At 46.6% G+C, this 27988-nt stretch overlaps 13 non-coding genes across 13 annotated transcripts; all 13 read right to left on the bottom strand.

The window, feature by feature from the left end:
- Nucleotides 1-1088: 1088 nt before the first annotated feature.
- On the bottom strand, nt 1089-1279 carry LOC130323199 (U2 spliceosomal RNA). The gene has a single exon (XR_008868558.1). It is a non-coding gene; the product is annotated as a U2 spliceosomal RNA (small nuclear RNA).
- Nucleotides 1280-3376: 2097 nt separating this feature from the next.
- On the bottom strand, nt 3377-3567 carry LOC130323198 (U2 spliceosomal RNA). Its single transcript, XR_008868557.1, has one exon. It is a non-coding gene; the product is annotated as a U2 spliceosomal RNA (small nuclear RNA).
- Nucleotides 3568-5658: 2091 nt separating this feature from the next.
- LOC130323197 (U2 spliceosomal RNA) lies at nt 5659-5849 on the bottom strand. The gene has a single exon (XR_008868556.1). It is a non-coding gene; the product is annotated as a U2 spliceosomal RNA (small nuclear RNA).
- A 2099-nt stretch (nt 5850-7948) lies between these two features.
- Nucleotides 7949-8139, bottom strand: LOC130323196 (U2 spliceosomal RNA). Its single transcript, XR_008868555.1, has one exon. It is a non-coding gene; the product is annotated as a U2 spliceosomal RNA (small nuclear RNA).
- Nucleotides 8140-10232: 2093 nt separating this feature from the next.
- LOC130323212 (U2 spliceosomal RNA) lies at nt 10233-10423 on the bottom strand. The gene has a single exon (XR_008868568.1). It is a non-coding gene; the product is annotated as a U2 spliceosomal RNA (small nuclear RNA).
- Nucleotides 10424-12518: 2095 nt separating this feature from the next.
- Nucleotides 12519-12709, bottom strand: LOC130323210 (U2 spliceosomal RNA). Its single transcript, XR_008868567.1, has one exon. It is a non-coding gene; the product is annotated as a U2 spliceosomal RNA (small nuclear RNA).
- A 2095-nt stretch (nt 12710-14804) lies between these two features.
- Nucleotides 14805-14993, bottom strand: LOC130323203 (U2 spliceosomal RNA). The gene has a single exon (XR_008868561.1). It is a non-coding gene; the product is annotated as a U2 spliceosomal RNA (small nuclear RNA).
- A 694-nt stretch (nt 14994-15687) lies between these two features.
- LOC130323208 (U2 spliceosomal RNA) lies at nt 15688-15875 on the bottom strand. Its single transcript, XR_008868565.1, has one exon. It is a non-coding gene; the product is annotated as a U2 spliceosomal RNA (small nuclear RNA).
- Nucleotides 15876-17972: 2097 nt separating this feature from the next.
- LOC130323202 (U2 spliceosomal RNA) lies at nt 17973-18160 on the bottom strand. Its single transcript, XR_008868560.1, has one exon. It is a non-coding gene; the product is annotated as a U2 spliceosomal RNA (small nuclear RNA).
- Nucleotides 18161-18852: 692 nt separating this feature from the next.
- On the bottom strand, nt 18853-19039 carry LOC130323206 (U2 spliceosomal RNA). The gene has a single exon (XR_008868563.1). It is a non-coding gene; the product is annotated as a U2 spliceosomal RNA (small nuclear RNA).
- Nucleotides 19040-21132: 2093 nt separating this feature from the next.
- On the bottom strand, nt 21133-21323 carry LOC130323209 (U2 spliceosomal RNA). Its single transcript, XR_008868566.1, has one exon. It is a non-coding gene; the product is annotated as a U2 spliceosomal RNA (small nuclear RNA).
- A 2099-nt stretch (nt 21324-23422) lies between these two features.
- LOC130323207 (U2 spliceosomal RNA) lies at nt 23423-23613 on the bottom strand. The gene has a single exon (XR_008868564.1). It is a non-coding gene; the product is annotated as a U2 spliceosomal RNA (small nuclear RNA).
- A 2090-nt stretch (nt 23614-25703) lies between these two features.
- On the bottom strand, nt 25704-25894 carry LOC130323195 (U2 spliceosomal RNA). The gene has a single exon (XR_008868554.1). It is a non-coding gene; the product is annotated as a U2 spliceosomal RNA (small nuclear RNA).
- Between the last annotated feature and the right edge of the window lie 2094 nt (nt 25895-27988).

Genomic DNA, 27988 nt, shown 5'->3' with positions numbered 1-27988 from the left:
CGTTTTTCTCCTTTTCGCCTCTTTTCTGGGCGTATTATTCTTCTTTTTCTTCTTTTTTTTCGTCTAATGCATACCCCATCAGTGCAGCAATGCTTATTCAATACCGCCAGCAGATGGAGACACTGGGGGATAATTTTCTAAGGATTTATACTGATTTTTCCTGTCTGAATTTGTCGCACAGAAAGTTGCAGGCCAAATATGTGTGACATTTCTGCGACTTTAGCTTCTAGAGCATTTTTACAACATTATACATAGGTGCTGAATACATAAAAAGCGACTGTTCAGCGACAGACAAGTCGCATCGGCTGAAAGTAGGCCAGAATGTCAGTCCATGTTGGAGCAGGTTTAGATACAGTCTAAAGCATAGATCTCAAAGTCTGTGCACAGAATTTAGCAAGGGCCTCGCACCTTCTGATGCATCAGGTAGGTGCACAATAGCATAGCCTAACCCTCTGTACTTTGGTCTATATTGATGCGGGACATAGACAGCCAGCTGATGACCAATCCATTAGTGCAATGGATGGCTGGAAGCATTTGTCTTTGCCTTTGCAATACCACAGAAGCAATGCATGGTCAATGTACAGCAATGACACACCTGTGTGAACAGCCAGGAGACCCCCCCCCCCATGTTATGTTACATAGTTACATAGTTAGTCGGTCGAAAAAAGACATATGTCCATCACGTTCAACCAGGGAATTAAGGGGTAGGGGTGTGGCGCGATATTGGGGAAGGGATGAGATTTTATATTTCTTCATAAGCATTAATCTTATTTTGTCAATTAGGAACATTCAGCACCCACCCGCTATCAAGGCAGCTGCCTATCATGTCATGCCCTACCTGCACAGGTGTGCTGGCTACTCAAATGATCCAATTAAGGAGGCCATTTAGTCAGCAGCAGCAGAAGTCCTGTGCCTGGACGCTCCAACAGGGGCCAGACACAAGCAGAAGCAGAAGCAGCAGAAGCAGCAGCAGCACCACCTTTTGTTTTTTGGCTGCAGCAGCAGCAAGGCCCACAGGGCTGGCTAGCTGGCTAGCCAGCAAGCAGGTAGCAATGAAAGTAGGAATCTTTCTTTTTAACCCTGTAAGGGGGTGGTGCACTGTACCCGAAGATACTGCCATATCGGGTCAATGCATAGGGCGACGGAAGCAAGCTTCGAAATCGGCCCCCGTTCTCAAAAATCCATTTAATATATGGTCCCCAGATAGGGGACGTATCAGATATTAAACTGATAAGAACAGATACTACACTTGATCTTAGCCAAAAGGCCGAGAAGCGATAACCGTGAAAGGGGCGGGCCCAACAAGGTCCCCTTCATGGGCACTATCACTGCTTGCTGTCAGGGAGGCTGCCAGACAATTTTCCATGCACACTCTGGGCTGGGGGGCAGTCAACCACCAGTACACACAGCAGAACCTAAACCCATACCATTATTGCTAAGCAGCAAGACAGGGGCCCATTGCACTCCCACGGGGCCTTTTTAAATGCAATCCATAACCCGGATTTGCCAGGAACCCTTCTTACTCCTCCTACTTGCATGTGACACTGGGCTTAGGATCTGCATAGGAAACACACACACAAGCACACACCTACCTTTGTTGCCTGCAGATGCCTCCTTGGCTGTCCCCAAACGGTATCAAACCAACACCCACGGGAAGCTGTAAGCATAGAGGACATGCCTGCACCCCATTGGACTTACCTGTGTGGGTTAAATCCGGGTTATTTGACAACCTATGGCGGTGATGGTTCTGCTCAGGCAGAGCAGTGCTGATGCTCCTCATAAAGCTGTCGCTGCTGTGAAGGTTCTAGGTGACATCACAAATCCCTTTGGTTACATACACAACAAAGCTGGGTTGTTGTTGTTTACACTCTGCAAGGCCTGTGGAAGTGAGTGACATCATAGCACTGTAGTTCTGAGGGTTCAAGATGGATGCAACAATCTCCTGTTGCTTCTATGAAGGCCGTAATAGACGACATCACCAAACAGCTCCATAGTCACATACACAGCAAAGGAGAGATGTTGTTTACACCTAGTGATGTCAGTGGTATTGAGTGACATCACAGCACAGTGCTAAGGCTCCTGGGCCTGGACACAGCAGCGGCTGCAATATCTCAACGGAGAATACGTTTATATCTATGTGTGTGTGTGCGCATATATATATATATATATATATATATATATATATATATATATATATATATATTCTCCGCCGAAATCACTTTTAAACCCATTTCCACCTTTTTTTCCCTTCTCTTCCTCTTACTTTTTTTTCACGTTTTTTTACGTTTTTCTCCTTTTCGCCTCTTTTCTGGGCGTATTATTCTTCTTTTTCTTCTTTTTTTTCGTCTAATGCATACCCCATCAGTGCAGCAATGCTTATTCAATACCGCCAGCAGATGGAGACACTGGGGGATAATTTTCTAAGGATTTATACTGATTTTTCCTGTCTGAATTTGTCGCACAGAAAGTTGCAGGCCAAATATGTGTGACATTTCTGCGACTTTAGCTTCTAGAGCATTTTTACAACATTATACATAGGTGCTGAATACATAAAAAGCGACTGTTCAGCGACAGACAAGTCGCATCGGCTGAAAGTAGGCCAGAATGTCAGTCCATGTTGGAGCAGGTTTAGATACAGTCTAAAGCATAGATCTCAAAGTCTGTGCACAGAATTTAGCAAGGGCCTCGCACCTTCTGATGCATCAGGTAGGTGCACAATAGCATAGCCTAACCCTCTGTACTTTGGTCTATATTGATGCGGGACATAGACAGCCAGCTGATGACCAATCCATTAGTGCAATGGATGGCTGGAAGCATTTGTCTTTGCCTTTGCAATACCACAGAAGCAATGCATGGTCAATGTACAGCAATGACACACCTGTGTGAACAGCCAGGAGACCCCCCCCCCCCCCCATGTTATGTTACATAGTTACATAGTTAGTACGGTCGAAAAAAGACATATGTCCATCACGTTCAACCAGGGAATTAAGGGGTAGGGGTGTGGCGCGATATTGGGGAAGGGATGAGATTTTATATTTCTTCATAAGCATTAATCTTATTTTGTCAATTAGGAACATTCAGCACCCACCCGCTATCAAGGCAGCTGCCTATCATGTCATGCCCTACCTGCACAGGTGTGCTGGCTACTCAAATGATCCAATTAAGGAGGCCATTTAGTCAGCAGCAGCAGAAGTCCTGTGCCTGGACGCTCCAACAGGGGCCAGACACAAGCAGAAGCAGAAGCAGCAGAAGCAGCAGCAGCACCACCTTTTGTTTTTTGGCTGCAGCAGCAGCAAGGCCCACAGGGCTGGCTAGCTGGCTAGCCAGCAAGCAGGTAGCAATGAAAGTAGGAATCTTTCTTTTTAACCCTGTAAGGGGGTGGTGCACTGTACCCGAAGATACTGCCATATCGGGTCAATGCATAGGGCGACGGAAGCAAGCTTCGAAATCGGCCCCCGTTCTCAAAAATCCATTTAATATATGGTCCCCAGATAGGGGACGTATCAGATATTAAACTGATAAGAACAGATACTACACTTGATCTTAGCCAAAAGGCCGAGAAGCGATAACCGTGAAAGGGGCGGGCCCAACAAGGTCCCCTTCATGGGCACTATCACTGCTTGCTGTCAGGGAGGCTGCCAGACAATTTTCCATGCACACTCTGGGCTGGGGGGCAGTCAACCACCAGTACACACAGCAGAACCTAAACCCATACCATTATTGCTAAGCAGCAAGACAGGGGCCCATTGCACTCCCACGGGGCCTTTTTAAATGCAATCCATAACCCGGATTTGCCAGGAACCCTTCTTACTCCTCCTACTTGCATGTGACACTGGGCTTAGGATCTGCATAGGAAACACACACACAAGCACACACCTACCTTTGTTGCCTGCAGATGCCTCCTTGGCTGTCCCCAAACGGTATCAAACCAACACCCACGGGAAGCTGTAAGCATAGAGGACATGCCTGCACCCCATTGGACTTACCTGTGTGGGTTAAATCCGGGTTATTTGACAACCTATGGCGGTGATGGTTCTGCTCAGGCAGAGCAGTGCTGATGCTCCTCATAAAGCTGTCGCTGCTGTGAAGGTTCTAGGTGACATCACAAATCCCTTTGGTTACATACACAACAAAGCTGGGTTGTTGTTGTTTACACTCTGCAAGGCCTGTGGAAGTGAGTGACATCATAGCACTGTAGTTCTGAGGGTTCAAGATGGATGCAACAATCTCCTGTTGCTTCTATGAAGGCCGTAATAGACGACATCACCAAACAGCTCCATAGTCACATACACAGCAAAGGAGAGATGTTGTTTACACCTAGTGATGTCAGTGGTATTGAGTGACATCACAGCACAGTGCTAAGGCTCCTGGGCCTGGACACAGCAGCGGCTGCAATATCTCAACGGAGAATACGTTTATATCTATGTGTGTGTGTGCGCATATATATATATATATATATATATATATATATATATATATATATATATATTCTCCGCCGAAATCACTTTTAAACCCATTTCCACCTTTTTTTCCCTTCTCTTCCTCTTACTTTTTTTTCACGTTTTTTTACGTTTTTCTCCTTTTCGCCTCTTTTCTGGGCGTATTATTCTTCTTTTTCTTCTTTTTTTTCGTCTAATGCATACCCCATCAGTGCAGCAATGCTTATTCAATACCGCCAGCAGATGGAGACACTGGGGGATAATTTTCTAAGGATTTATACTGATTTTTCCTGTCTGAATTTGTCGCACAGAAAGTTGCAGGCCAAATATGTGTGACATTTCTGCGACTTTAGCTTCTAGAGCATTTTTACAACATTATACATAGGTGCTGAATACATAAAAAGCGACTGTTCAGCGACAGACAAGTCGCATCGGCTGAAAGTAGGCCAGAATGTCAGTCCATGTTGGAGCAGGTTTAGATACAGTCTAAAGCATAGATCTCAAAGTCTGTGCACAGAATTTAGCAAGGGCCTCGCACCTTCTGATGCATCAGGTAGGTGCACAATAGCATAGCCTAACCCTCTGTACTTTGGTCTATATTGATGCGGGACATAGACAGCCAGCTGATGACCAATCCATTAGTGCAATGGATGGCTGGAAGCATTTGTCTTTGCCTTTGCAATACCACAGAAGCAATGCATGGTCAATGTACAGCAATGACACACCTGTGTGAACAGCCAGGAGACCCCCCCCCCCATGTTATGTTACATAGTTACATAGTTAGTACGGTCGAAAAAAGACATATGTCCATCACGTTCAACCAGGGAATTAAGGGGTAGGGGTGTGGCGCGATATTGGGGAAGGGATGAGATTTTATATTTCTTCATAAGCATTAATCTTATTTTGTCAATTAGGAACATTCAGCACCCACCCGCTATCAAGGCAGCTGCCTATCATGTCATGCCCTACCTGCACAGGTGTGCTGGCTACTCAAATGATCCAATTAAGGAGGCCATTTAGTCAGCAGCAGCAGAAGTCCTGTGCCTGGACGCTCCAACAGGGGCCAGACACAAGCAGAAGCAGAAGCAGCAGAAGCAGCAGCAGCACCACCTTTTGTTTTTTGGCTGCAGCAGCAGCAAGGCCCACAGGGCTGGCTAGCTGGCTAGCCAGCAAGCAGGTAGCAATGAAAGTAGGAATCTTTCTTTTTAACCCTGTAAGGGGGTGGTGCACTGTACCCGAAGATACTGCCATATCGGGTCAATGCATAGGGCGACGGAAGCAAGCTTCGAAATCGGCCCCCGTTCTCAAAAATCCATTTAATATATGGTCCCCAGATAGGGGACGTATCAGATATTAAACTGATAAGAACAGATACTACACTTGATCTTAGCCAAAAGGCCGAGAAGCGATAACCGTGAAAGGGGCGGGCCCAACAAGGTCCCCTTCATGGGCACTATCACTGCTTGCTGTCAGGGAGGCTGCCAGACAATTTTCCATGCACACTCTGGGCTGGGGGGCAGTCAACCACCAGTACACACAGCAGAACCTAAACCCATACCATTATTGCTAAGCAGCAAGCAAGACAGGGGCCCATTGCACTCCCACGGGGCCTTTTTAAATGCAATCCATAACCCGGATTTGCCAGGAACCCTTCTTACTCCTCCTACTTGCATGTGACACTGGGCTTAGGATCTGCATAGGAAACACACACACAAGCACACACCTACCTTTGTTGCCTGCAGATGCCTCCTTGGCTGTCCCCAAACGGTATCAAACCAACACCCACGGGAAGCTGTAAGCATAGAGGACATGCCTGCACCCCATTGGACTTACCTGTGTGGGTTAAATCCGGGTTATTTGACAACCTATGGCGGTGATGGTTCTGCTCAGGCAGAGCAGTGCTGATGCTCCTCATAAAGCTGTCGCTGCTGTGAAGGTTCTAGGTGACATCACAAATCCCTTTGGTTACATACACAACAAAGCTGGGTTGTTGTTGTTTACACTCTGCAAGGCCTGTGGAAGTGAAGTGACATCATAGCACTGTAGTTCTGAGGGTTCAAGATGGATGCAACAATCTCCTGTTGCTTCTATGAAGGCCGTAATAGACGACATCACCAAACAGCTCCATAGTCACATACACAGCAAAGGAGAGATGTTGTTTACACCTAGTGATGTCAGTGGTATTGAGTGACATCACAGCACAGTGCTAAGGCTCCTGGGCCTGGACACAGCAGCGGCTGCAATATCTCAACGGAGAATACGTTTATATCTATGTGTGTGTGTGCGCATATATATATATATATATATATATATATATATATATATATATATATTTCTCCGCCGAAATCACTTTTAAACCCATTTCCACCTTTTTTTCCCTTCTCTTCCTCTTACTTTTTTTTCACGTTTTTTTACGTTTTTCTCCTTTTCGCCTCTTTTCTGGGCGTATTATTCTTCTTTTTCTTCTTTTTTTTCGTCTAATGCATACCCCATCAGTGCAGCAATGCTTATTCAATACCGCCAGCAGATGGAGACACTGGGGGATAATTTTCTAAGGATTTATACTGATTTTTCCTGTCTGAATTTGTCGCACAGAAAGTTGCAGGCCAAATATGTGTGACATTTCTGCGACTTTAGCTTCTAGAGCATTTTTACAACATTATACATAGGTGCTGAATACATAAAAAGCGACTGTTCAGCGACAGACAAGTCGCATCGGCTGAAAGTAGGCCAGAATGTCAGTCCATGTTGGAGCAGGTTTAGATACAGTCTAAAGCATAGATCTCAAAGTCTGTGCACAGAATTTAGCAAGGGCCTCGCACCTTCTGATGCATCAGGTAGGTGCACAATAGCATAGCCTAACCCTCTGTACTTTGGTCTATATTGATGCGGGACATAGACAGCCAGCTGATGACCAATCCATTAGTGCAATGGATGGCTGGAAGCATTTGTCTTTGCCTTTGCAATACCACAGAAGCAATGCATGGTCAATGTACAGCAATGACACACCTGTGTGAACAGCCAGGAGACCCCCCCCCCCCCCCCCATGTTATGTTACATAGTTACATAGTTAGTACGGTCGAAAAAAGACATATGTCCATCACGTTCAACCAGGGAATTAAGGGGTAGGGGTGTGGCGCGATATTGGGGAAGGGATGAGATTTTATATTTCTTCATAAGCATTAATCTTATTTTGTCAATTAGGAACATTCAGCACCCACCCGCTATCAAGGCAGCTGCCTATCATGTCATGCCCTACCTGCACAGGTGTGCTGGCTACTCAAATGATCCAATTAAGGAGGCCATTTAGTCAGCAGCAGCAGAAGTCCTGTGCCTGGACGCTCCAACAGGGGCCAGACACAAGCAGAAGCAGAAGCAGCAGAAGCAGCAGCAGCACCACCTTTTGTTTTTTGGCTGCAGCAGCAGCAAGGCCCACAGGGCTGGCTAGCTGGCTAGCCAGCAAGCAGGTAGCAATGAAAGTAGGAATCTTTCTTTTTAACCCTGTAAGGGGGTGGTGCACTGTACCCGAAGATACTGCCATATCGGGTCAATGCATAGGGCGACGGAAGCAAGCTTCGAAATCGGCCCCCGTTCTCAAAAATCCATTTAATATATGGTCCCCAGATAGGGGACGTATCAGATATTAAACTGATAAGAACAGATACTACACTTGATCTTAGCCAAAAGGCCGAGAAGCGATAACCGTGAAAGGGGCGGGCCCAACAAGGTCCCCTTCATGGGCACTATCACTGCTTGCTGTCAGGGAGGCTGCCAGACAATTTTCCATGCACACTCTGGGCTGGGGGGCAGTCAACCACCAGTACACACAGCAGAACCTAAACCCATACCATTATTGCTAAGCAGCAAGACAGGGGCCCATTGCACTCCCACGGGGCCTTTTTAAATGCAATCCATAACCCGGATTTGCCAGGAACCCTTCTTACTCCTCCTACTTGCATGTGACACTGGGCTTAGGATCTGCATAGGAAACACACACACAAGCACACACCTACCTTTGTTGCCTGCAGATGCCTCCTTGGCTGTCCCCAAACGGTATCAAACCAACACCCACGGAAGCTGTAAGCATAGAGGACATGCCTGCACCCCATTGGACTTACCTGTGTGGGTTAAATCCGGGTTATTTGACAACCTATGGCGGTGATGGTTCTGCTCAGGCAGAGCAGTGCTGATGCTCCTCATAAAGCTGTCGCTGCTGTGAAGGTTCTAGGTGACATCACAAATCCCTATGGTTACATACACAACAAAGCTGGGTTGTTGTTGTTTACACTCTGCAAGGCCTGTGGAAGTGAGTGACATCATAGCACTGTAGTTCTGAGGGTTCAAGATGGATGCAACAATCTCCTGTTGCTTCTATGAAGGCCGTAATAGACGACATCACCAAACAGCTCCATAGTCACATACACAGCAAAGGAGAGATGTTGTTTACACCTAGTGATGTCAGTGGTATTGAGTGACATCACAGCACAGTGCTAAGGCTCCTGGGCCTGGACACAGCAGCGGCTGCAATATCTCAACGGAGAATACGTTTATATCTATGTGTGTGTGTGCGCATATATATATATATATATATATATATATATATATATATATATATATTTCTCCGCCGAAATCACTTTTAAACCCATTTCCACCTTTTTTTCCCTTCTCTTCCTCTTACTTTTTTTCGTTTTTTTACGTTTTTCTCCTTTTCGCCTCTTTTCTGGGCGTATTATTCTTCTTTTTCTTCTTTTTTTTCGTCTAATGCATACCCCATCAGTGCAGCAATGCTTATTCAATACCGCCAGCAGATGGAGACACTGGGGGATAATTTTCTAAGGATTTATACTGATTTTTCCTGTCTGAATTTGTCGCACAGAAAGTTGCAGGCCAAATATGTGTGACATTTCTGCGACTTTAGCTTCTAGAGCATTTTTACAACATTATACATAGGTGCTGAATACATAAAAAGCGACTGTTCAGCGACAGACAAGTCGCATCGGCTGAAAGTAGGCCAGAATGTCAGTCCATGTTGGAGCAGGTTTAGATACAGTCTAAAGCATAGATCTCAAAGTCTGTGCACAGAATTTAGCAAGGGCCTCGCACCTTCTGATGCATCAGGTAGGTGCACAATAGCATAGCCTAACCCTCTGTACTTTGGTCTATATTGATGCGGGACATAGACAGCCAGCTGATGACCAATCCATTAGTGCAATGGATGGCTGGAAGCATTTGTCTTTGCCTTTGCAATACCACAGAAGCAATGCATGGTCAATGTACAGCAATGACACACCTGTGTGAACAGCCAGGAGACCCCCCCCCCCCCCCCCCCCATGTTATGTTACATAGTTACATAGTTAGTACGGTCGAAAAAAGACATATGTCCATCACGTTCAACCAGGGAATTAAGGGGTAGGGGTGTGGCGCGATATTGGGGAAGGGATGAGATTTTATATTTCTTCATAAGCATTAATCTTATTTTGTCAATTAGGAACATTCAGCACCCACCCGCTATCAAGGCAGCTGCCTATCATGTCATGCCCTACCTGCACAGGTGTGCTGGCTACTCAAATGATCCAATTAAGGAGGCCATTTAGTCAGCAGCAGCAGAAGTCCTGTGCCTGGACGCTCCAACAGGGGCCAGACACAAGCAGAAGCAGAAGCAGCAGAAGCAGCAGCAGCACCACCTTTTGTTTTTTGGCTGCAGCAGCAGCAAGGCCCACAGGGCTGGCTAGCTGGCTAGCCAGCAAGCAGGTAGCAATGAAAGTAGGAATCTTTCTTTTTAACCCTGTAAGGGGGTGGTGCACTGTACCCGAAGATACTGCCATATCGGGTCAATGCATAGGGCGACGGAAGCAAGCTTCGAAATCGGCCCCCGTTCTCAAAAATCCATTTAATATATGGTCCCCAGATAGGGGACGTATCAGATATTAAACTGATAAGAACAGATACTACACTTGATCTTAGCCAAAAGGCCGAGAAGCGATAACCGTGAAAGGGGCGGGCCCAACAAGGTCCCCTTCATGGGCACTATCACTGCTTGCTGTCAGGGAGGCTGCCAGACAATTTTCCATGCACACTCTGGGCTGGGGGGCAGTCAACCACCAGTACACACAGCAGAACCTAAACCCATACCATTATTGCTAAGCAGCAAGACAGGGGCCCATTGCACTCCCACGGGGCCTTTTTAAATGCAATCCATAACCCGGATTTGCCAGGAACCCTTCTTACTCCTCCTACTTGCATGTGACACTGGGCTTAGGATCTGCATAGGAAACACACACACAAGCACACACCTACCTTTGTTGCCTGCAGATGCCTCCTTGGCTGTCCCCAAACGGTATCAAACCAACACCCACGGGAAGCTGTAAGCATAGAGGACATGCCTGCACCCCATTGGACTTACCTGTGTGGGTTAAATCCGGGTTATTTGACAACCTATGGCGGTGATGGTTCTGCTCAGGCAGAGCAGTGCTGATGCTCCTCATAAAGCTGTCGCTGCTGTGAAGGTTCTAGGTGACATCACAAATCCCTATGGTTACATACACAACAAAGCTGGGTTGTTGTTGTTTACACTCTGCAAGGCCTGTGGAAGTGAGTGACATCATAGCACTGTAGTTCTGAGGGTTCAAGATGGATGCAACAATCTCCTGTTGCTTCTATGAAGGCCGTAATAGACGACATCACCAAACAGCTCCATAGTCACATACACAGCAAAGGAGAGATGTTGTTTACACCTAGTGATGTCAGTGGTATTGAGTGACATCACAGCACAGTGCTAAGGCTCCTGGGCCTGGACACAGCAGCGGCTGCAATATCTCAACGGAGAATACGTTTATATCTATGTGTGTGTGTGCGCATATATATATATATATATATATATATATATATATATATATATTTCTCCGCCGAAATCACTTTTAAACCCATTTCCACCTTTTTTTCCCTTCTCTTCCTCTTACTTTTTTTTCACGTTTTTTTACGTTTTTCTCCTTTTCGCCTCTTTTCTGGGCGTATTATTCTTCTTTTTCTTCTTTTTTTTCGTCTAATGCATACCCCATCAGTGCAGCAATGCTTATTCAATACCGCCAGCAGATGGAGACACTGGGGGATAATTTTCTAAGGATTTATACTGATTTTTCCTGTCTGAATTTGTCGCACAGAAAGTTGCAGGCCAAATATGTGTGACATTTCTGCGACTTTAGCTTCTAGAGCATTTTTACAACATTATACATAGGTGCTGAATACATAAAAAGCGACTGTTCAGCGACAGACAAGTCGCATCGGCTGAAAGTAGGCCAGAATGTCAGTCCATGTTGGAGCAGGTTTAGATACAGTCTAAAGCATAGATCTCAAAGTCTGTGCACAGAATTTAGCAAGGGCCTCGCACCTTCTGATGCATCAGGTAGGTGCACAATAGCATAGCCTAACCCTCTGTACTTTGGTCTATATTGATGCGGGACATAGACAGCCAGCTGATGACCAATCCATTAGTGCAATGGATGGCTGGAAGCATTTGTCTTTGCCTTTGCAATACCACAGAAGCAATGCATGGTCAATGTACAGCAATGACACACCTGTGTGAACAGCCAGGAGACCCCCCCCCCCCCCCCCCCCCCATGTTATGTTACATAGTTACATAGTTAGTACGGTCGAAAAAAGACATATGTCCATCACGTTCAACCAGGGAATTAAGGGGTAGGGGTGTGGCGCGATATTGGGGAAGGGATGAGATTTTATATTTCTTCATAAGCATTAATCTTATTTTGTCAATTAGGAACATTCAGCACCCACCCGCTATCAAGGCAGCTGCCTATCATGTCATGCCCTACCTGCACAGGTGTGCTGGCTACTCAAATGATCCAATTAAGGAGGCCATTTAGTCAGCAGCAGCAGAAGTCCTGTGCCTGGACGCTCCAACAGGGGCCAGACACAAGCAGAAGCAGAAGCAGCAGAAGCAGCAGCAGCACCACCTTTTGTTTTTTGGCTGCAGCAGCAGCAAGGCCCACAGGGCTGGCTAGCTGGCTAGCCAGCAAGCAGGTAGCAATGAAAGTAGGAATCTTTCTTTTTAACCCTGTAAGGGGGTGGTGCACTGTACCCGAAGATACTGCCATATCGGGTCAATGCATAGGGCGACGGAAGCAAGCTTCGAAATCGGCCCCCGTTCTCAAAAATCCATTTAATATATGGTCCCCAGATAGGGGACGTATCAGATATTAAACTGATAAGAACAGATACTACACTTGATCTTAGCCAAAAGGCCGAGAAGCGATAACCGTGAAAGGGGCGGGCCCAACAAGGTCCCCTTCATGGGCACTATCACTGCTTGCTGTCAGGGAGGCTGCCAGACAATTTTCCATGCACACTCTGGGCTGGGGGGCAGTCAACCACCAGTACACACAGCAGAACCTAAACCCATACCATTATTGCTAAGCAGCAAGACAGGGGCCCATTGCACTCCCACGGGGCCTTTTTAAATGCAATCCATAACCCGGATTTGCCAGGAACCCTTCTTACTCCTCCTACTTGCATGTGACACTGGGCTTAGGATCTGCATAGGAAACACACACACAAGCACACACCTACCTTTGTTGCCTGCAGATGCCTCCTTGGCTGTCCCCAAACGGTATCAAACCAACACCCACGGGAAGCTGTAAGCATAGAGGACATGCCTGCACCCCATTGGACTTACCTGTGTGGGTTAAATCCGGGTTATTTGACAACCTATGGCGGTGATGGTTCTGCTCAGGCAGAGCAGTGCTGATGCTCCTCATAAAGCTGTCGCTGCTGTGAAGGTTCTAGGTGACATCACAAATCCCTTTGGTTACATACACAACAAAGCTGGGTTGTTGTTGTTTACACTCTGCAAGGCCTGTGGAAGTGAGTGACATCATAGCACTGTAGTTCTGAGGGTTCAAGATGGATGCAACAATCTCCTGTTGCTTCTATGAAGGCCGTAATAGACGACATCACCAAACAGCTCCATAGTCACATACACAGCAAAGGAGAGATGTTGTTTACACCTAGTGATGTCAGTGGTATTGAGTGACATCACAGCACAGTGCTAAGGCTCCTGGGCCTGGACACAGCAGCGGCTGCAATATCTCAACGGAGAATACGTTTATATCTATGTGTGTGTGTGCGCATATATATATATATATATATATATATATATATATATATATATATATTTCTCCGCCGAAATCACTTTTAAACCCATTTCCACCTTTTTTTCCCTTCTCTTCCTCTTACTTTTTTTTCACGTTTTTTTACGTTTTTCTCCTTTTCGCCTCTTTTCTGGGCGTATTATTCTTCTTTTTCTTCTTTTTTTTCGTCTAATGCATACCCCATCAGTGCAGCAATGCTTATTCAATACCGCCAGCAGATGGAGACACTGGGGGATAATTTTCTAAGGATTTATACTGATTTTTCCTGTCTGAATTTGTCGCACAGAAAGTTGCAGGCCAAATATGTGTGACATTTCTGCGACTTTAGCTTCTAGAGCATTTTTACAACATTATACATAGGTGCTGAATACATAAAAAGCGACTGTTCAGCGACAGACAAGTCGCATCGGCTGAAAGTAGGCCAGAATGTCAGTCCATGTTGGAGCAGGTTTAGATACAGTCTAAAGCATAGATCTCAAAGTCTGTGCACAGAATTTAGCAAGGGCCTCGCACCTTCTGATGCATCAGGTAGGTGCACAATAGCATAGCCTAACCCTCTGTACTTTGGTCTATATTGATGCGGGACATAGACAGCCAGCTGATGACCAATCCATTAGTGCAATGGATGGCTGGAAGCATTTGTCTTTGCCTTTGCAATACCACAGAAGCAATGCATGGTCAATGTACAGCAATGACACACCTGTGTGAACAGCCAGGAGACCCCCCCCCCCCCCCCCCATGTTATGTTACATAGTTACATAGTTAGTACGGTCGAAAAAAGACATATGTCCATCACGTTCAACCAGGGAATTAAGGGGTAGGGGTGTGGCGCGATATTGGGGAAGGGATGAGATTTTATATTTCTTCATAAGCATTAATCTTATTTTGTCAATTAGGAACATTCAGCACCCACCCGCTATCAAGGCAGCTGCCTATCATGTCATGCCCTACCTGCACAGGTGTGCTGGCTACTCAAATGATCCAATTAAGGAGGCCATTTAGTCAGCAGCAGCAGAAGTCCTGTGCCTGGACGCTCCAACAGGGGCCAGACACAAGCAGAAGCAGAAGCAGCAGAAGCAGCAGCAGCACCACCTTTTGTTTTTTGGCTGCAGCAGCAGCAAGGCCCACAGGGCTGGCTAGCTGGCTAGCCAGCAAGCAGGTAGCAATGAAAGTAGGAATCTTTCTTTTTAACCCTGTAAGGGGGTGGTGCACTGTACCCGAAGATACTGCCATATCGGGTCAATGCATAGGGCGACGGAAGCAAGCTTCGAAATCGGCCCCCGTTCTCAAAAATCCATTTAATATATGGTCCCCAGATAGGGGACGTATCAGATATTAAACTGATAAGAACAGATTTTTTTTTTTTTTTTTTTTTTTATCTAAAGCCGAGGAACGTGCTTTCGATTCACCCAAAGTGCAAGAAAAAGTGCAAACGTGTTACACTAAAAAAAACGTGCACAAAGGATGCGGTCTATCGCAAGCCCTTCTCCGATAGGAGAGAGGCCCCCCAACAAACCTTACCCTTCGCCTCCGGACCAAAAGGTACCTGCGAGGTTCCAGGTTCGATGTCCCTTTTCGCCGAAGCTACTAGGGGACCACAAATGCTCCCGGCATCCCCCTTGGCGTTAGCCAAGGTATCTGCCCGCAGAGCCGATTACGGTAGGTACCCTGCCAAAGCAGGAGTACCCGGGGTGTTTGCAGGGAGGTGCGGAACCTAATGGCCACACACACCTCCCCTAGACCGCCAGGAGGGACACCCAGAAGGGCTACCGCATCCTGACCAATCCTGTGAACACACAACACGCAAAAAGTGACACAGTGAGACAAAAAAGAAATAAATAAGTGAATGTGTGCAGATATACTGCCCGGACATCCGGCCGGATCTATAAAAAATTTCTCTGATCCTAGCCAGAAGGCCGGGAATCAAGAGGTGAGTGCCACAAGGTGAAGAGATTATGGTGCCCGTGCTTCAACTCAGTGAGCCTATTCTCCCAGTGAGTTTCGGCACCTCGGGGTCACCACTCCCCGAGGCACAAAGTACCTCGGCTCTAGACCCTCTCAGCCTCATGGCGAGACCCGGAGGGAACAGGTCACATCGGGGCAGCCGTCGAGCTGATTCCTCAGAACCAGCCCCGGAAAGCCCCGGTACACCTGCATCCTCCATGCAGCACCCATCCCCACCAGCCCCATACCGGCGTTACTGTCCACCGGCATGAAAAACTGATAAGAACAGATACTACACTTGATCTTAGCCAAAAGGCCGAGAAGCGATAACCGTGAAAGGGGCGGGCCCAACAAGGTCCCCTTCATGGGCACTATCACTGCTTGCTGTCAGGGAGGCTGCCAGACAATTTTCCATGCACACTCTGGGCTGGGGGGCAGTCAACCACCAGTACACACAGCAGAACCTAAACCCATACCATTATTGCTAAGCAGCAAGACAGGGGCCCATTGCACTCCCACGGGGCCTTTTTAAATGCAATCCATAACCCGGATTTGCCAGGAACCCTTCTTACTCCTCCTACTTGCATGTGACACTGGGCTTAGGATCTGCATAGGAAACACACACACAAGCACACACCTACCTTTGTTGCCTGCAGATGCCTCCTTGGCTGTCCCCAAACGGTATCAAACCAACACCCACGGGAAGCTGTAAGCATAGAGGACATGCCTGCACCCCATTGGACTTACCTGTGTGGGTTAAATCCGGGTTATTTGACAACCTATGGCGGTGATGGTTCTGCTCAGGCAGAGCAGTGCTGATGCTCCTCATAAAGCTGTCGCTGCTGTGAAGGTTCTAGGTGACATCACAAATCCCTTTGGTTACATACACAACAAAGCTGGGTTGTTGTTGTTTACACTCTGCAAGGCCTGTGGAAGTGAGTGACATCATAGCACTGTAGTTCTGAGGGTTCAAGATGGATGCAACAATCTCCTGTTGCTTCTATGAAGGCCGTAATAGACGACATCACCAAACAGCTCCATAGTCACATACACAGCAAAGGAGAGATGTTGTTTACACCTAGTGATGTCAGTGGTATTGAGTGACATCACAGCACAGTGCTAAGGCTCCTGGGCCTGGACACAGCAGCGGCTGCAATATCTCAACGGAGAATACGTTTATATCTATGTGTGTGTGTGCGCATATATATATATATATATATATATATATATATATATATATATATATTTCTCCGCCGAAATCACTTTTAAACCCATTTCCACCTTTTTTTCCCTTCTCTTCCTCTTACTTTTTTTTCACGTTTTTTTACGTTTTTCTCCTTTTCGCCTCTTTTCTGGGCGTATTATTCTTCTTTTTCTTCTTTTTTTTCGTCTAATGCATACCCCATCAGTGCAGCAATGCTTATTCAATACCGCCAGCAGATGGAGACACTGGGGGATAATTTTCTAAGGATTTATACTGATTTTTCCTGTCTGAATTTGTCGCACAGAAAGTTGCAGGCCAAATATGTGTGACATTTCTGCGACTTTAGCTTCTAGAGCATTTTTACAACATTATACATAGGTGCTGAATACATAAAAAGCGACTGTTCAGCGACAGACAAGTCGCATCGGCTGAAAGTAGGCCAGAATGTCAGTCCATGTTGGAGCAGGTTTAGATACAGTCTAAAGCATAGATCTCAAAGTCTGTGCACAGAATTTAGCAAGGGCCTCGCACCTTCTGATGCATCAGGTAGGTGCACAATAGCATAGCCTAACCCTCTGTACTTTGGTCTATATTGATGCGGGACATAGACAGCCAGCTGATGACCAATCCATTAGTGCAATGGATGGCTGGAAGCATTTGTCTTTGCCTTTGCAATACCACAGAAGCAATGCATGGTCAATGTACAGCAATGACACACCTGTGTGAACAGCCAGGAGACCCCCCCCCCCCCCCCCCCCATGTTATGTTACATAGTTACATAGTTAGTACGGTCGAAAAAAGACATATGTCCATCACGTTCAACCAGGGAATTAAGGGGTAGGGGTGTGGCGCGATATTGGGGAAGGGATGAGATTTTATATTTCTTCATAAGCATTAATCTTATTTTGTCAATTAGGAACATTCAGCACCCACCCGCTATCAAGGCAGCTGCCTATCATGTCATGCCCTACCTGCACAGGTGTGCTGGCTACTCAAATGATCCAATTAAGGAGGCCATTTAGTCAGCAGCAGCAGAAGTCCTGTGCCTGGACGCTCCAACAGGGGCCAGACACAAGCAGAAGCAGAAGCAGCAGAAGCAGCAGCAGCACCACCTTTTGTTTTTTGGCTGCAGCAGCAGCAAGGCCCACAGGGCTGGCTAGCTGGCTAGCCAGCAAGCAGGTAGCAATGAAAGTAGGAATCTTTCTTTTTAACCCTGTAAGGGGGTGGTGCACTGTACCCGAAGATACTGCCATATCGGGTCAATGCATAGGGCGACGGAAGCAAGCTTCGAAATCGGCCCCCGTTCTCAAAAATCCATTTAATATATGGTCCCCAGATAGGGGACGTATCAGATATTAAACTGATAAGAACAGATTTTTTTTTTTTTTTTTTTTTTATCTAAAGCCGAGGAACGTGCTTTCGATTCACCCAAAGTGCAAGAAAAAGTGCAAACGTGTTACACTAAAAAAAACGTGCACAAAGGATGCGGTCTATCGCAAGCCCTTCTCCGATAGGAGAGAGGCCCCCCAACAAACCTTACCCTTTGCCTCCGGACCAAAAGGTACCTGCGAGGTTCCAGGTTCGATGTCCCTTTTCGCCGAAGCTACTAGGGGACCACAAATGCTCCCGGCATCCCCCTTGGCGTTAGCCAAGGTATCTGCCCGCAGAGCCGATTACGGTAGGTACCCTGCCAAAGCAGGAGTACCCGGGGTGTTTGCAGGGAGGTGCGGAACCTAATGACCACACACACCTCCCCTAGACCGCCAGGAGGGACACCCAGAAGGGCTACCGCATCCTGACCAATCCTGTGAACACACAACACGCAAAAAGTGACACAGTGAGACAAAAAAGAAATAAATAAGTGAATGTGTGCAGATATACTGCCCGGACATCCGGCCGGATCTATAAAAATTTCTCTGATCCTAGCCAGAAGGCCGGGAATCAAGAGGTGAGTGCCACAAGGTGAAGAGATTATGGTGCCCGTGCTTCAACTCAGTGAGTCTATCCTCCCAGTGAGTTTCGGCACCTGGGGTCACCACTCCCCGAGGCACAAAGTACCTCGGCTCTAGACCCTCTCAGCCTCATGGCGAGACCCGGAGGGAACAGGTCACATCGGGGCAGCCGTCGAGCTGATTCCTCAGAACCAGCCCCGGAAAGCCCTGGTACACCTGCATCCTCCATGCAGCACCCATCCCCACCAGCCCCATACCGGCGTTACTGTCCACCGGCATGAAAACTGATAAGAACAGATACTACACTTGATCTTAGCCAAAAGGCCGAGAAGCGATAACCGTGAAAGGGGCGGGCCCAACAAGGTCCCCTTCATGGGCACTATCACTGCTTGCTGTCAGGGAGGCTGCCAGACAATTTTCCATGCACACTCTGGGCTGGGGGGCAGTCAACCACCAGTACACACAGCAGAACCTAAACCCATACCATTATTGCTAAGCAGCAAGACAGGGGCCCATTGCACTCCCACGGGGCCTTTTTAAATGCAATCCATAACCCGGATTTGCCAGGAACCCTTCTTACTCCTCCTACTTGCATGTGACACTGGGCTTAGGATCTGCATAGGAAACACACACACAAGCACACACCTACCTTTGTTGCCTGCAGATGCCTCCTTGGCTGTCCCCAAACGGTATCAAACCAACACCCACGGGAAGCTGTAAGCATAGAGGACATGCCTGCACCCCATTGGACTTACCTGTGTGGGTTAAATCCGGGTTATTTGACAACCTATGGCGGTGATGGTTCTGCTCAGGCAGAGCAGTGCTGATGCTCCTCATAAAGCTGTCGCTGCTGTGAAGGTTCTAGGTGACATCACAAATCCCTTTGGTTACATACACAACAAAGCTGGGTTGTTGTTGTTTACACTCTGCAAGGCCTGTGGAAGTGAGTGACATCATAGCACTGTAGTTCTGAGGGTTCAAGATGGATGCAACAATCTCCTGTTGCTTCTATGAAGGCCGTAATAGACGACATCACCAAACAGCTCCATAGTCACATACACAGCAAAGGAGAGATGTTGTTTACACCTAGTGATGTCAGTGGTATTGAGTGACATCACAGCACAGTGCTAAGGCTCCTGGGCCTGGACACAGCAGCGGCTGCAATATCTCAACGGAGAATACGTTTATATCTATGTGTGTGTGTGCGCATATATATATATATATATATATATATATATATATATATATATATTTCTCCGCCGAAATCACTTTTAAACCCATTTCCACCTTTTTTTCCCTTCTCTTCCTCTTACTTTTTTTTCACGTTTTTTTACGTTTTTCTCCTTTTCGCCTCTTTTCTGGGCGTATTATTCTTCTTTTTCTTCTTTTTTTTCGTCTAATGCATACCCCATCAGTGCAGCAATGCTTATTCAATACCGCCAGCAGATGGAGACACTGGGGGATAATTTTCTAAGGATTTATACTGATTTTTCCTGTCTGAATTTGTCGCACAGAAAGTTGCAGGCCAAATATGTGTGACATTTCTGCGACTTTAGCTTCTAGAGCATTTTTACAACATTATACATAGGTGCTGAATACATAAAAAGCGACTGTTCAGCGACAGACAAGTCGCATCGGCTGAAAGTAGGCCAGAATGTCAGTCCATGTTGGAGCAGGTTTAGATACAGTCTAAAGCATAGATCTCAAAGTCTGTGCACAGAATTTAGCAAGGGCCTCGCACCTTCTGATGCATCAGGTAGGTGCACAATAGCATAGCCTAACCCTCTGTACTTTGGTCTATATTGATGCGGGACATAGACAGCCAGCTGATGACCAATCCATTAGTGCAATGGATGGCTGGAAGCATTTGTCTTTGCCTTTGCAATACCACAGAAGCAATGCATGGTCAATGTACAGCAATGACACACCTGTGTGAACAGCCAGGAGACCCCCCCCCCCCCCCCCCATGTTATGTTACATAGTTACATAGTTAGTACGGTCGAAAAAAGACATATGTCCATCACGTTCAACCAGGGAATTAAGGGGTAGGGGTGTGGCGCGATATTGGGGAAGGGATGAGATTTTATATTTCTTCATAAGCATTAATCTTATTTTGTCAATTAGGAACATTCAGCACCCACCCGCTATCAAGGCAGCTGCCTATCATGTCATGCCCTACCTGCACAGGTGTGCTGGCTACTCAAATGATCCAATTAAGGAGGCCATTTAGTCAGCAGCAGCAGAAGTCCTGTGCCTGGACGCTCCAACAGGGGCCAGACACAAGCAGAAGCAGAAGCAGCAGAAGCAGCAGCAGCACCACCTTTTGTTTTTTGGCTGCAGCAGCAGCAAGGCCCACAGGGCTGGCTAGCTGGCTAGCCAGCAAGCAGGTAGCAATGAAAGTAGGAATCTTTCTTTTTAACCCTGTAAGGGGGTGGTGCACTGTACCCGAAGATACTGCCATATCGGGTCAATGCATAGGGCGACGGAAGCAAGCTTCGAAATCGGCCCCCGTTCTCAAAAATCCATTTAATATATGGTCCCCAGATAGGGGACGTATCAGATATTAAACTGATAAGAACAGATACTACACTTGATCTTAGCCAAAAGGCCGAGAAGCGATAACCGTGAAAGGGGCGGGCCCAACAAGGTCCCCTTCATGGGCACTATCACTGCTTGCTGTCAGGGAGGCTGCCAGACAATTTTCCATGCACACTCTGGGCTGGGGGGCAGTCAACCACCAGTACACACAGCAGAACCTAAACCCATACCATTATTGCTAAGCAGCAAGACAGGGGCCCATTGCACTCCCACGGGGCCTTTTTAAATGCAATCCATAACCCGGATTTGCCAGGAACCCTTCTTACTCCTCCTACTTGCATGTGACACTGGGCTTAGGATCTGCATAGGAAACACACACACAAGCACACACCTACCTTTGTTGCCTGCAGATGCCTCCTTGGCTGTCCCCAAACGGTATCAAACCAACACCCACGGGAAGCTGTAAGCATAGAGGACATGCCTGCACCCCATTGGACTTACCTGTGTGGGTTAAATCCGGGTTATTTGACAACCTATGGCGGTGATGGTTCTGCTCAGGCAGAGCAGTGCTGATGCTCCTCATAAAGCTGTCGCTGCTGTGAAGGTTCTAGGTGACATCACAAATCCCTTTGGTTACATACACAACAAAGCTGGGTTGTTGTTGTTTACACTCTGCAAGGCCTGTGGAAGTGAGTGACATCATAGCACTGTAGTTCTGAGGGTTCAAGATGGATGCAACAATCTCCTGTTGCTTCTATGAAGGCCGTAATAGACGACATCACCAAACAGCTCCATAGTCACATACACAGCAAAGGAGAGATGTTGTTTACACCTAGTGATGTCAGTGGTATTGAGTGACATCACAGCACAGTGCTAAGGCTCCTGGGCCTGGACACAGCAGCGGCTGCAATATCTCAACGGAGAATACGTTTATATCTATGTGTGTGTGTGCGCATATATATATATATATATATATATATATATATATATATATATATATTTCTCCGCCGAAATCACTTTTAAACCCATTTCCACCTTTTTTTCCCTTCTCTTCCTCTTACTTTTTTTTCACGTTTTTTTACGTTTTTCTCCTTTTCGCCTCTTTTCTGGGCGTATTATTCTTCTTTTTCTTCTTTTTTTTCGTCTAATGCATACCCCATCAGTGCAGCAATGCTTATTCAATACCGCCAGCAGATGGAGACACTGGGGGATAATTTTCTAAGGATTTATACTGATTTTTCCTGTCTGAATTTGTCGCACAGAAAGTTGCAGGCCAAATATGTGTGACATTTCTGCGACTTTAGCTTCTAGAGCATTTTTACAACATTATACATAGGTGCTGAATACATAAAAAGCGACTGTTCAGCGACAGACAAGTCGCATCGGCTGAAAGTAGGCCAGAATGTCAGTCCATGTTGGAGCAGGTTTAGATACAGTCTAAAGCATAGATCTCAAAGTCTGTGCACAGAATTTAGCAAGGGCCTCGCACCTTCTGATGCATCAGGTAGGTGCACAATAGCATAGCCTAACCCTCTGTACTTTGGTCTATATTGATGCGGGACATAGACAGCCAGCTGATGACCAATCCATTAGTGCAATGGATGGCTGGAAGCATTTGTCTTTGCCTTTGCAATACCACAGAAGCAATGCATGGTCAATGTACAGCAATGACACACCTGTGTGAACAGCCAGGAGACCCCCCCCCCCCCCCCCCCCCCATGTTATGTTACATAGTTACATAGTTAGTACGGTCGAAAAAAGACATATGTCCATCACGTTCAACCAGGGAATTAAGGGGTAGGGGTGTGGCGCGATATTGGGGAAGGGATGAGATTTTATATTTCTTCATAAGCATTAATCTTATTTTGTCAATTAGGAACATTCAGCACCCACCCGCTATCAAGGCAGCTGCCTATCATGTCATGCCCTACCTGCACAGGTGTGCTGGCTACTCAAATGATCCAATTAAGGAGGCCATTTAGTCAGCAGCAGCAGAAGTCCTGTGCCTGGACGCTCCAACAGGGGCCAGACACAAGCAGAAGCAGAAGCAGCAGAAGCAGCAGCAGCACCACCTTTTGTTTTTTGGCTGCAGCAGCAGCAAGGCCCACAGGGCTGGCTAGCTGGCTAGCCAGCAAGCAGGTAGCAATGAAAGTAGGAATCTTTCTTTTTAACCCTGTAAGGGGGTGGTGCACTGTACCCGAAGATACTGCCATATCGGGTCAATGCATAGGGCGACGGAAGCAAGCTTCGAAATCGGCCCCCGTTCTCAAAAATCCATTTAATATATGGTCCCCAGATAGGGGACGTATCAGATATTAAACTGATAAGAACAGATACTACACTTGATCTTAGCCAAAAGGCCGAGAAGCGATAACCGTGAAAGGGGCGGGCCCAACAAGGTCCCCTTCATGGGCACTATCACTGCTTGCTGTCAGGGAGGCTGCCAGACAATTTTCCATGCACACTCTGGGCTGGGGGGCAGTCAACCACCAGTACACACAGCAGAACCTAAACCCATACCATTATTGCTAAGCAGCAAGACAGGGGCCCATTGCACTCCCACGGGGCCTTTTTAAATGCAATCCATAACCCGGATTTGCCAGGAACCCTTCTTACTCCTCCTACTTGCATGTGACACTGGGCTTAGGATCTGCATAGGAAACACACACACAAGCACACACCTACCTTTGTTGCCTGCAGATGCCTCCTTGGCTGTCCCCAAACGGTATCAAACCAACACCCACGGGAAGCTGTAAGCATAGAGGACATGCCTGCACCCCATTGGACTTACCTGTGTGGGTTAAATCCGGGTTATTTGACAACCTATGGCGGTGATGGTTCTGCTCAGGCAGAGCAGTGCTGATGCTCCTCATAAAGCTGTCGCTGCTGTGAAGGTTCTAGGTGACATCACAAATCCCTTTGGTTACATACACAACAAAGCTGGGTTGTTGTTGTTTACACTCTGCAAGGCCTGTGGAAGTGAGTGACATCATAGCACTGTAGTTCTGAGGGTTCAAGATGGATGCAACAATCTCCTGTTGCTTCTATGAAGGCCGTAATAGACGACATCACCAAACAGCTCCATAGTCACATACACAGCAAAGGAGAGATGTTGTTTACACCTAGTGATGTCAGTGGTATTGAGTGACATCACAGCACAGTGCTAAGGCTCCTGGGCCTGGACACAGCAGCGGCTGCAATATCTCAACGGAGAATACGTTTATATCTATGTGTGTGTGTGCGCATATATATATATATATATATATATATATATATATATATATATATATATATTTCTCCGCCGAAATCACTTTTAAACCCATTTCCACCTTTTTTTCCCTTCTCTTCCTCTTACTTTTTTTTCACGTTTTTTTACGTTTTTCTCCTTTTCGCCTCTTTTCTGGGCGTATTATTCTTCTTTTTCTTCTTTTTTTTCGTCTAATGCATACCCCATCAGTGCAGCAATGCTTATTCAATACCGCCAGCAGATGGAGACACTGGGGGATAATTTTCTAAGGATTTATACTGATTTTTCCTGTCTGAATTTGTCGCACAGAAAGTTGCAGGCCAAATATGTGTGACATTTCTGCGACTTTAGCTTCTAGAGCATTTTTACAACATTATACATAGGTGCTGAATACATAAAAAGCGACTGTTCAGCGACAGACAAGTCGCATCGGCTGAAAGTAGGCCAGAATGTCAGTCCATGTTGGAGCAGGTTTAGATACAGTCTAAAGCATAGATCTCAAAGTCTGTGCACAGAATTTAGCAAGGGCCTCGCACCTTCTGATGCATCAGGTAGGTGCACAATAGCATAGCCTAACCCTCTGTACTTTGGTCTATATTGATGCGGGACATAGACAGCCAGCTGATGACCAATCCATTAGTGCAATGGATGGCTGGAAGCATTTGTCTTTGCCTTTGCAATACCACAGAAGCAATGCATGGTCAATGTACAGCAATGACACACCTGTGTGAACAGCCAGGAGAACCCCCCCCATGTTATGTTACATAGTTACATAGTTAGTACGGTCGAAAAAAGACATATGTCCATCACGTTCAACCAGGGAATTAAGGGGTAGGGGTGTGGCGCGATATTGGGGAAGGGATGAGATTTTATATTTCTTCATAAGCATTAATCTTATTTTGTCAATTAGGAACATTCAGCACCCACCCGCTATCAAGGCAGCTGCCTATCATGTCATGCCCTACCTGCACAGGTGTGCTGGCTACTCAAATGATCCAATTAAGGAGGCCATTTAGTCAGCAGCAGCAGAAGTCCTGTGCCTGGACGCTCCAACAGGGGCCAGACACAAGCAGAAGCAGAAGCAGCAGAAGCAGCAGCAGCACCACCTTTTGTTTTTTGGCTGCAGCAGCAGCAAGGCCCACAGGGCTGGCTAGCTGGCTAGCCAGCAAGCAGGTAGCAATGAAAGTAGGAATCTTTCTTTTTAACCCTGTAAGGGGGTGGTGCACTGTACCCGAAGATACTGCCATATCGGGTCAATGCATAGGGCGACGGAAGCAAGCTTCGAAATCGGCCCCCGTTCTCAAAAATCCATTTAATATATGGTCCCCAGATAGGGGACGTATCAGATATTAAACTGATAAGAACAGATACTACACTTGATCTTAGCCAAAAGGCCGAGAAGCGATAACCGTGAAAGGGGCGGGCCCAACAAGGTCCCCTTCATGGGCACTATCACTGCTTGCTGTCAGGGAGGCTGCCAGACAATTTTCCATGCACACTCTGGGCTGGGGGGCAGTCAACCACCAGTACACACAGCAGAACCTAAACCCATACCATTATTGCTAAGCAGCAAGACAGGGGCCCATTGCACTCCCACGGGGCCTTTTTAAATGCAATCCATAACCCGGATTTGCCAGGAACCCTTCTTACTCCTCCTACTTGCATGTGACACTGGGCTTAGGATCTGCATAGGAAACACACACACAAGCACACACCTACCTTTGTTGCCTGCAGATGCCTCCTTGGCTGTCCCCAAACGGTATCAAACCAACACCCACGGGAAGCTGTAAGCATAGAGGACATGCCTGCACCCCATTGGACTTACCTGTGTGGGTTAAATCCGGGTTATTTGACAACCTATGGCGGTGATGGTTCTGCTCAGGCAGAGCAGTGCTGATGCTCCTCATAAAGCTGTCGCTGCTGTGAAGGTTCTAGGTGACATCACAAATCCCTTTGGTTACATACACAACAAAGCTGGGTTGTTGTTGTTTACACTCTGCAAGGCCTGTGGAAGTGAGTGACATCATAGCACTGTAGTTCTGAGGGTTCAAGATGGATGCAACAATCTCCTGTTGCTTCTATGAAGGCCGTAATAGACGACATCACCAAACAGCTCCATAGTCACATACACAGCAAAGGAGAGATGTTGTTTACACCTAGTGATGTCAGTGGTATTGAGTGACATCACAGCACAGTGCTAAGGCTCCTGGGCCTGGACACAGCAGCGGCTGCAATATCTCAACGGAGAATACGTTTATATCTATGTGTGTGTGTGCGCATATATATATATATATATATATATATATATATATATATATATATATTTCTCCGCCGAAATCACTTTTAAACCCATTTCCACCTTTTTTTCCCTTCTCTTCCTCTTACTTTTTTTTCACGTTTTTTTACGTTTTTCTCCTTTTCGCCTCTTTTCTGGGCGTATTATTCTTCTTTTTCTTCTTTTTTTTCGTCTAATGCATACCCCATCAGTGCAGCAATGCTTATTCAATACCGCCAGCAGATGGAGACACTGGGGGATAATTTTCTAAGGATTTATACTGATTTTTCCTGTCTGAATTTGTCGCACAGAAAGTTGCAGGCCAAATATGTGTGACATTTCTGCGACTTTAGCTTCTAGAGCATTTTTACAACATTATACATAGGTGCTGAATACATAAAAAGCGACTGTTCAGCGACAGACAAGTCGCATCGGCTGAAAGTAGGCCAGAATGTCAGTCCATGTTGGAGCAGGTTTAGATACAGTCTAAAGCATAGATCTCAAAGTCTGTGCACAGAATTTAGCAAGGGCCTCGCACCTTCTGATGCATCAGGTAGGTGCACAATAGCATAGCCTAACCCTCTGTACTTTGGTCTATATTGATGCGGGACATAGACAGCCAGCTGATGACCAATCCATTAGTGCAATGGATGGCTGGAAGCATTTGTCTTTGCCTTTGCAATACCACAGAAGCAATGCATGGTCAATGTACAGCAATGACACACCTGTGTGAACAGCCAGGAGACCCCCCCCCCATGTTATGTTACATAGTTACATAGTTAGTACGGTCGAAAAAAGACATATGTCCATCACGTTCAACCAGGGAATTAAGGGGTAGGGGTGTGGCGCGATATTGGGGAAGGGATGAGATTTTATATTTCTTCATAAGCATTAATCTTATTTTGTCAATTAGGAACATTCAGCACCCACCCGCTATCAAGGCAGCTGCCTATCATGTCATGCCCTACCTGCACAGGTGTGCTGGCTACTCAAATGATCCAATTAAGGAGGCCATTTAGTCAGCAGCAGCAGAAGTCCTGTGCCTGGACGCTCCAACAGGGGCCAGACACAAGCAGAAGCAGAAGCAGCAGAAGCAGCAGCAGCACCACCTTTTGTTTTTTGGCTGCAGCAGCAGCAAGGCCCACAGGGCTGGCTAGCTGGCTAGCCAGCAAGCAGGTAGCAATGAAAGTAGGAATCTTTCTTTTTAACCCTGTAAGGGGGTGGT

Source organism: Hyla sarda, unplaced genomic scaffold (genome assembly GCF_029499605.1).
Source record: "Hyla sarda isolate aHylSar1 unplaced genomic scaffold, aHylSar1.hap1 scaffold_2439, whole genome shotgun sequence".
NCBI lineage: Eukaryota > Metazoa > Chordata > Amphibia > Anura > Hylidae > Hyla > Hyla sarda.
Note: the sequence above shows the minus strand (reverse complement) of the source record. Positions and strands in the feature narration are given on the sequence as shown.